At 40.3% G+C, this 8,896-nt stretch overlaps 1 long non-coding RNA gene across 1 annotated transcript; it reads left to right on the forward strand.

Annotated features, from left to right (window-relative positions):
* Positions 1 to 444: 444 nt before the first annotated feature.
* LOC133415688 (uncharacterized) lies at positions 445 to 8,574 on the forward strand. Its single transcript, XR_009770163.1, has 3 exons — positions 445 to 590; positions 5,295 to 5,479; positions 8,430 to 8,574. It is a non-coding gene; the product is annotated as an uncharacterized LOC133415688 (long non-coding RNA).
* The last annotated feature ends 322 nt before the right edge of the window (positions 8,575 to 8,896 follow it).

Genomic DNA, 8,896 nt, shown 5'->3' on the forward strand with positions numbered 1-8,896 from the left:
TTTTTTTTTTATTCCAAATCCAAATAAAATACTATTATAATAATATATATATATCTGTGCTTTCAAATAAAAGATGGGTGCAAGTTCTCACATATGCCTCATGTTTGTGCACCACCCCAGGAAAGCAACTTTTTTTTTTTTTTTTAAATTCTTTAACCTTATTCTTTCTATGGCAGTGCTCTGCTCGACCTTTTTTTCATAACGAGTATCCCCCTCATATTCAAAACCACCCTCCAAATTTATGAACAAAATAAGCAGGCGGGTGGGCAGGATGTTTACACAGCAAAATGTAAACATGTTCACTTCTTGAAATAGAAGAAAGAAAAAAAAAAAAATCAACCAAAAGCCCAGTTCGATCAGCTTAATAGTCATTGTGATGCGATGCCCCCGCACAGAGAAGTCTCTGCACGTTTTTTTTTTTTAATGCACCAGAATATTGTTTGTGTAAGTCATAATATTTACGCAGCACTCGCCCGGGGAGTGACGTGGAAGCTCTGCCGTTCTCTGAGCGCAGAACCTCGGGTGGAGACCACGGATCGACTCCTCAATTGTAGACACACTGGGACCTTAAGAATGAGCCAGAAAAAAAAGTAAGTTACATTAGCACTACTTTAATTTAATTGGATTGTATAGTTACTCTGCCTCGTGGTCATGGAGACCACAACAAGGTAATTGCGTTTCAAGCTATTTCTCATTTGATCTTTCAATCTTAAAAAGGTGCAGTCCGATTTAAACGTGGAGAGCTTTCATTCTTGACTGACATTTATGCAGACAATGCTGAAAACTGATCCGGTTCTGAACTACAGCTGTTGACAGTAGCTTGCTTATTGTCCCCTGGAGGGCTCCATAGCTGCAGTATGCAACCTTTCCCCTCACAGGGAGCTCGAATCAACTACTGTTCCTATATATATATATATATATATATATATATATAAAGAAACACTCACAATTACGCCTATATATTTCTTTCTGACTCCTCACTCTAGTTATTGACAGTTGTGCTTCTGTGCAAAACAACGGAGTGGATGCGTGAAAGTAGCTCTCATTCTTAAAGTGACAACATGCCGCAATACTGATATTTTCCACTCCAACGAGTGACACCCAATGCCTCATTCGTGTGTATAATACGCACGCAGTTTTTTGTTCGGCGCTTTGGTTCATGATGGAAATGTCATTGTCAGGCTGAAGGTGACAGAGGTGCTTACTGTTTGGTTTGCCGCTGAGCGCGCGCGCGTGGATAAATGAATGTTCATATTGTTTTAAACCACGACCGCTGCAGGCATTGGTCTAGATTTTGTATAGGGGGGTGTTGTGGGGAGGGGGCTCACATATATCAGCGAATGGGACCACCCAGCGCGCACCACGCAGGGGCATGCGCGGCTCGTCCTCCCTCTGCCCACTGCGTTTCATTAGCGCCGATGACGCCACAGCACGACCCCCCCCCACCCCCACCCCACACACTCCTTGAAACACAAACGCATATTCTTGCTATGTTGCTGTGTCGAGATCAACGTTAGAAGGTAATATCTGCTCGTTCCAAAATAAGAAGTGAGCAAATTCGTGTCAAATATTCAAATTACACATTGATGAGATATACACGCACATATAACCAAATACAATCAACTGTATCCACATGTCGGCATTACCACGGATCATTATATTACACTATTAACGCAATGTTATCTTTGTATACAAACGCAATCTTTTGACGTATGCCTTACCAATACAGGAGTTATGTCAGAAATTCTACATTTAAAGACAAAAATGCTCAGTTTGTATGTCAATGCCATTGCACTCTTAATGCACGACTTTGGCTTTATATGGGATATATAACGTTGAGGCCCTGTGCCAGTAGTATTAACATACATTTATTTTCACGACATAAAGACGGTTTATTCGTTAGGATAAATGGCAGAATGAGGGGAATAGTTGTTAAATGTATGTAAATGTAATCTGAACACTCTTCATGTGTTTTCTTCTGAGCTCATCATTTGACCAAGAAACACAATCCCCTCTCTCTTTCCTTTTGGTTTAATATACTGCTGCCATTTGGAGCTCTACTCACCTTTATGCCGGCAAATTTCATTTCAAGTTACTTTGAGTCTGCGTGTAATTCATAGAGAATGAGCTGAATTTAATTCGGCCAAATAGAAGGTTAAAACGTGTGACTCTCATGCACCCGTTGGCCGTACAAAGGGGGGAAGGGGGGGGGGGGGCGTGATAAAATATTTCCCTCGCAGTGCTGAAAGAGGCAACAGACAGCAACAAACAGGTGGACGCTAAATATAAATCAAGCATTATTGTTCTAAGAAAAAGTTTTTTTTTATACTGTAAAGCGCCCATGACATTGCATATAAAATTAATGTTACTGTCCAATCGTACACGCAAAAGCTCTTGTAACATTTTAAAAGTGATGTAACACAAATGTTACCTCGAATATTATTATTATTATTATTTTTTGAGCTTAGTGCAACTCAACACCAATAAAATAAAAGCTCACACACTAGTTTCCAAAAATGCGCATTGAGGTTTGTCCCAATATTATATATTTTGAAGGAAAATGTACACATTTGAACCATTTCTGATAGATACCACCCACAATATGAAGACTGCAAATGTTTGTCCTCAAGTATGAAATATTTTTGAAGCTATTTTAAGTAGAAAGGCGTTTGTAAAACTTGTATTGACGTTGAGTTCATTGTCGCTTTTAATTGAAACCAGTGTGATGTAGAGCCCTCATCACTTTCCCTGCGCTGTAGGTGGCCGTGTATATTTTCCTTTAAGTGTTGTTTATGTGAACGAGAAAGGACGGGAAAGCTCGCAGACCGCCGATTTCCCTCTTTTTAAATGTTTTTTTTTTTATGGGTCGCTACGTGAACGTGAAGTGGATTTGATGGCCTCCTGCCGCACTATAACTACACCGAGCTATATGCGTGCATGCTCCTTCCCCCCCCCCCCCCCCTTTCCTTTTCACGCAGGCCACAGCGAACGAAAGGACATTAAGCACTGCAAGAGGCCATGAAACCAAATACAGTCAGGGGCCATAACATTAGGTACACCTGCAACCCAATAAAAGTGCTGGAGCAAAAAACATGTTGTCTTTACCAAGAAAATCATGTTCTGTGTTTAGTGACACGGTGTGAATATTGTTACTGTTGATAGCATTTGGGTTACTTAATATAAAAATAAATGATAATAATAAATTCCACCCTAAGAAGTATCGTTCAATGAATATCTGCAGTCCAGTCAAACTCGGCATTCACATTTTGTCAATAGAAATGTCAACACAGCCCCTGTAGCTCCGATCAGACAAAACAGATGAGCGTACAGTATGTTATGTACAGGGAGTCGGTGATATATTTGAATGCATGTCTTTGAACATCATATTTTAAAAGGAAATGTGCACCCAAGTAATTACTATTTTATTTTCCTTACCATAACGGATTGTAGCTATTTTATTGTTTAGCATGTTGTCTGTTTTCGCCAAATGGGACTGCAGGATATTCATGTTGCTGTTTCTCATTTCGTCTTGCGCGAGCAGGATGCGCGCAACTCACTTCATTCCATTCACAAAGAAGCGCTGAGAGTGTACAGTTAACATACAGTGAACAAATTACTGCACGTTTAACTACTCAACGCATATTTGAAGTCAACACATTCATCAACGAGTTTGACGCTTTTCAACCGAAAATAAACAGAAAAGTCATGAGGGAAAACAAATGACTAGTTTCTTAAAAATCGTCAAAATATTTAAATAACATTTTACACTGCTTGTACAAGTACCTTGAAAATGTGTTGAATAATAACAACAATAATAATAATAAAAAAAAAAAAACCAAGATAATATTCAAGATTCCACATTTAGTATATACCAGGCATACAGAAAATCTAAGAAAAAAAACCCTTTCTCTCCGAAATGACCCACACAGCAGATATAAAGGTTAAAAAGCCTAAATGATCAAAATAACCAAATAGTTCAAATATAAAAGCAATCGTGCATGAGGTACATATAAGGCTGCCAATATAAAAGCAATAAAAACATACTGTGTAATTCAATGGATCAACATAATTAGCTGTGCACAGTGGATGTCACAGTTGTTCACAGTGTGCAAAGCTCTTTAACGTTTATTGAATTGGATCTATGGGTAAATATTTTTTTTTCAACAGAGAACCCAGGATAATAAGTTTCAAATTCACTATTTATTTTGAGATCTCACTGCTGCCCATAATTTGACATGAAGGACACAAAGAGGAGGATTTGGCTAGTTCAAAAGTGACCCAAATACCAAACATGTCAAATGAGGTTTGCACTTGCAAGAACAATCAACTCCAATTCACCAGCTAAATCATCATGAAATCTATATTGGTGCAAATCATACAAAAATCAAAATTATTAAACGAAATGTTTGAATGCAAAAAGATGACCATTTATGTTTACACATCAAGGTTACATAAATGCTGAATGTGAAAATAAGGAGGCTGTGATGACTGAAAATAGTTCATCGTCTATGTGAAGAAGTGTGATGGCGTATGCATGTAACTACATGAATTCGAACTTTTTAAACTTCATCTGTGGTACTTTTACTTATATGCACTGACACACTGAAACAAATGTGCACAATTTTCTTTTACTTGTGAAAACTTGGGCAGTCCACAAACTGAACAGTCTGATAATAAAATACTACATATAAGGTATACAAACAACAGATATGTATCTTTTTTTAAATTTATTTATGTGGATGAATTGAAGTCGATTTTGTCTTTGAATTAAATCCACTTGATACTGTTTCTAATTTCTTTTAAATTGGGAAACTCCTGAGTTGTTTTGTAGTAATTACTTGCCAATAACTCATTCAAATAAAACACTCTAAATCAAATAATCCCATCATATTTTTCCGTTTTTAAATATTTTTTCAAATGAATCATAATGCATTTTATTCTGTACATTAGTGATATGTCCATGAAATTTGGCCTCCGAGTTAGAAATTGGCCTCCTCTCCGAAGTCCCAAACTTGTCTATGATGTATCATTGTCACAATGACATACAGTATGCATAAAACAATAAGAATAATAATGACACACACAAGTGAATTCATTTTATGAATCAAAAAGGCATTTGCCAAGAATGTTTGCCTGCTTGATGGTCAATAGCTTACAGCATTTTACAGACACAATTTGTGACCCAGTAAAACCTCATCCGACATTTCAAGACACAGAGTTTGACAATTAATATAAATACTTCCATATAAAATAACCTCTTTGCTTAATGTTTACTGTGCTTTCTTTTCCTACAGGCTCTGTCCCACACAACGCACGGGAGCCATTGAATGTTGCCCCACCCTGCGGCTGCGCACGCCTCCCGTGCAGGGCCGGTCCGTCACAATGTTTCTGATGCTGTCTGAGCCATCAATAATAGGAGCTGAGACATAAACCACAGCGGCCAGGGCATGAGCAGAGCCTTGGTGGCCCGCCATTGCAGGTGAGTTTGCCATGATGCCACCCTGATGGCAGCAGGATGGGACGCATACTGCAATACGGGCTCCAGAAACACGTTAAGACAAAATCTGTTTGTTTATGTTTATGGGTCACCTATTCTCCTTTTTTTCTGCACTGAAGGGGGATTTTCCTGTGGTAAGCTGATTTGGAAAAAAGCAATTGAGAATTCCCAAATACAGCACCACAATGGGAGCTATCATTCTGACAACCTGAGTTGGATATTTTTAATCCTGCACCCAACAAGCCACCTACATACAAACCACAAATGAAACAAATGTGAGTGGGGGACGGGGGACGGGGGGATGGTATGCTAGTTTCCTGTCATGCAGCTTCTGCCATGAAGAGCTTTGGTAGCGCCCAACCTGATACTTTGAATTGAAGGCAAGTCCTCGTTGTCTGTGGGAAGACACGGCCAGGCAGCGGTCGGAATCAGTCAGGAATGTTCTGGGACGGTAACTGGATTCGAAGTGTAATGCCCAGCTCTCCACAGTGGAGCACGAGGGTGGGAAAAAGGCCGAGAGCATTTCCTGAGTGGAGGGGGGTCCCAGCGAAGCATCACAGACGTGGGCATTATGTGACAGCCACCCTGCCAGGTCTCAGCCTTCCATCCCACATGAAGAGCGGCGGGGACGGAAAGAAGGCAGGGAGAGGCTGCAGTTAAAACATGTGGCAGTTTTGTGTCCAATGCAAACCTGTCAGTGGTGGAAAGATGAAGAGCATGATGTAAAATATACTGACACACACACACACACACACACACACACACACTCACAAACAAACAAAAACAAACAACCCCTAGGTATTTTGTAAAACTTTCACGGCACCAGAAGTCATTGTGAGGGAAGGTCAGTGTTTTTTGTCCACTCATTACTGTGAGTCTCTGAGGTTATAAAAACACAATGCAGTGGAACATCTAAGGTCGAACAGAATCCAGGATGCTGGTCGACCTAACCTTAGAATCTTACAAAATAATAGAAATCCAATTAATCCATTCAAGGACCAAACTGTCAACATCGTAAAACCTTTATTTACCGGACAGGTAATTGCTTAAGTACCGTCATTTCTCGTGTATAATGCACATTTCCCCCCCCCAGAAAATTGTCAAAAGTCAATAGTGCGCATTATCCATAGGTTTTGGGGCAAATGGAAAAAAAAAAAACTTTCACATTTTCTAAACGTATGCCGCCATCTAGCGGTTATGAAAAAGCTGTACACTTTCATTCCAAAATGCCACAGCCACATAGTGGTTATGAGAAAGTTGTAGCCTACACTTTCATTCCAATATGAAGTGTACGTATGACTGCATATATGTACAGTTGGATATATGTACAGTTAAGTTTACATACCCTGTCAGAGTTTGTGAAATATTGTTTTTTTTTTTTTTTTAAATATGACTGATGACTGAACAACAACCATCATTAATTTCTTTATGGTTATGTTTTGTGGAATAATAATACTTTTCTGAAATGCTTGACTCTCATGTCACAATAAGTTAAACATTTTCCTCTTTTCCATCCCTCTCTGGTAGCTACCTTCTTGAGATTCAGTTTGTTTTACTTGCCAGTGGAGCTGCAAAGGATCATTTTATCCTCTCTCATGTCAACAAATTGCATAATATGAAGATAATATGGTGGCACCGCCTCAACGTACCTTACAACAGGCATCAGTTTGGCTCATATATATTCAAAAAATAATATGCAATATTCTTCAAAAATAGGCTTCAAGCTGTTTTTTTTCTTTTTTGCACTCCTGGATGAATTTTACTGTCAAACTAAACATAAAACTGAGAATTACATGTGAATGTCTGCTAGCTTAATGCTAACACAATGCAAAATGCCAAGGATGGACTATGAATATTCTCTACATGGTGGTGTTATAACGCTTTAACTCATGGCTATATAAACAAACGGTGCAAGAACACATACAATATAGACAATATAACAATACTTACATCAGGCATAAGTTCTTTAGAATCTGCGAAAAATGACTAATATTGCTGCAGCTTACTGAGTGGCTTAGTTGTGAAACTCTTCTTCATTTATGTCTGTGTGACTGCATGATATGCCGCCCCCTGGTGGCCAAGGCGCAGATAGCAGAAGGAGAACGAGGGCTGGAATAGCATTTCCATTCATTTCAATTGGGAAAGATGATTCGAAATCCGACTGATTTTAGTTACGAGCATGGGCACGGAACAAATTAAAATTGTAAGTCAAAGCATCACTGTACCTGTCAAATCTTGTACACATTGTACACACATTTGTGTCAGTGGGTTCGTGGGTGTGCGTGTGAGTGTGTGGTTGCGTGTGCGTGTGCTTGTTGAAATGTTTGGCTCATCCTGGGAATAATCTTCAACCCTATGCTGTAGTTGTCAAAGCGTTTTTATTTCCACCTGCTACCGGCCTATTTCCTGCTCTATAACAATGGCACTGGGGAAGCTGTGGAGTGCCAAGTGATTGATGTTGCACTGTATTTGGCCCTTCTTCATGTTGGGGCCTGACGGGAAGTTTCTATCCCCCTACACCCCCCCCCCCCCGCGTGCTGCCTCCACCAGCTGGTGTCAACGTGAGGCTGAAGAGACTACAGTACTGATCAGGGATTACCAAACATTTTTATTTTTTTTTTAAACACGTTGTCATTCTTCTCCAAAGACAAGCTGGCAGCTGCACGTAAACACACTTTCCATGTCTTATAAATCAGTTTTAGAATGAATGAAGTTAATTCCCGCCACACGACTGAATTTAGCCACATCCCCTTCGTGCTCGCATCCAAGCATCACTCTTTTAACGCGTCCTGCCACTGGAAGGTGAGCAGAAATACTTCACATCAGCATTCTTTCCATGCGGCACAGCACAGAAGACAATCTATCAATTGGATTGACAGTGTTCTTTCTCATTCTCTATTTCTGACTGTGTTTCTCTTTCTGCTTCCTCTAGACTGGAGTGGGCAGGCGTGCGGCTTTGGCCGCAGGAAGCTGTGAATTCTTCGGAGAATGGAAGATGTCTTACAGGGAGACATACGAGGCCCGCCCACGCCCATTCGTTACCCCAAGATGACCCCTGACCCATCCGTATGTTTATATCAGAGCATGGAAGTGAGAAATAGTGATGAGTCACTCCGGCCATGTGTTTACACTCCAGAGTCACGCAAGGAAGGAAATCAGCCACGGTCTGCTACAAGTGGCGAGCTGGAAGAGAGAATAGCTGCGGCTCCCTCAGCGCCACCGAAGTGCGCCTCGATCGAGCCGAGCCGGATTTGAGCGGATTTACTTCACCTGAGCACTGCTGTAAACTCTGTAAGCCCGCGGAAAACTGCAAACTGAGCAGTACAAATAGATCATATTCAATCCTCTCTTTTGCTTTCACCTCAAGGACACTGCATGGCAAAATATTGTCTCCTATTT

Source organism: Phycodurus eques, chromosome 2 (genome assembly GCF_024500275.1).
Source record: "Phycodurus eques isolate BA_2022a chromosome 2, UOR_Pequ_1.1, whole genome shotgun sequence".
In the NCBI taxonomy this organism is placed as follows: domain Eukaryota; kingdom Metazoa; phylum Chordata; class Actinopteri; order Syngnathiformes; family Syngnathidae; genus Phycodurus; species Phycodurus eques.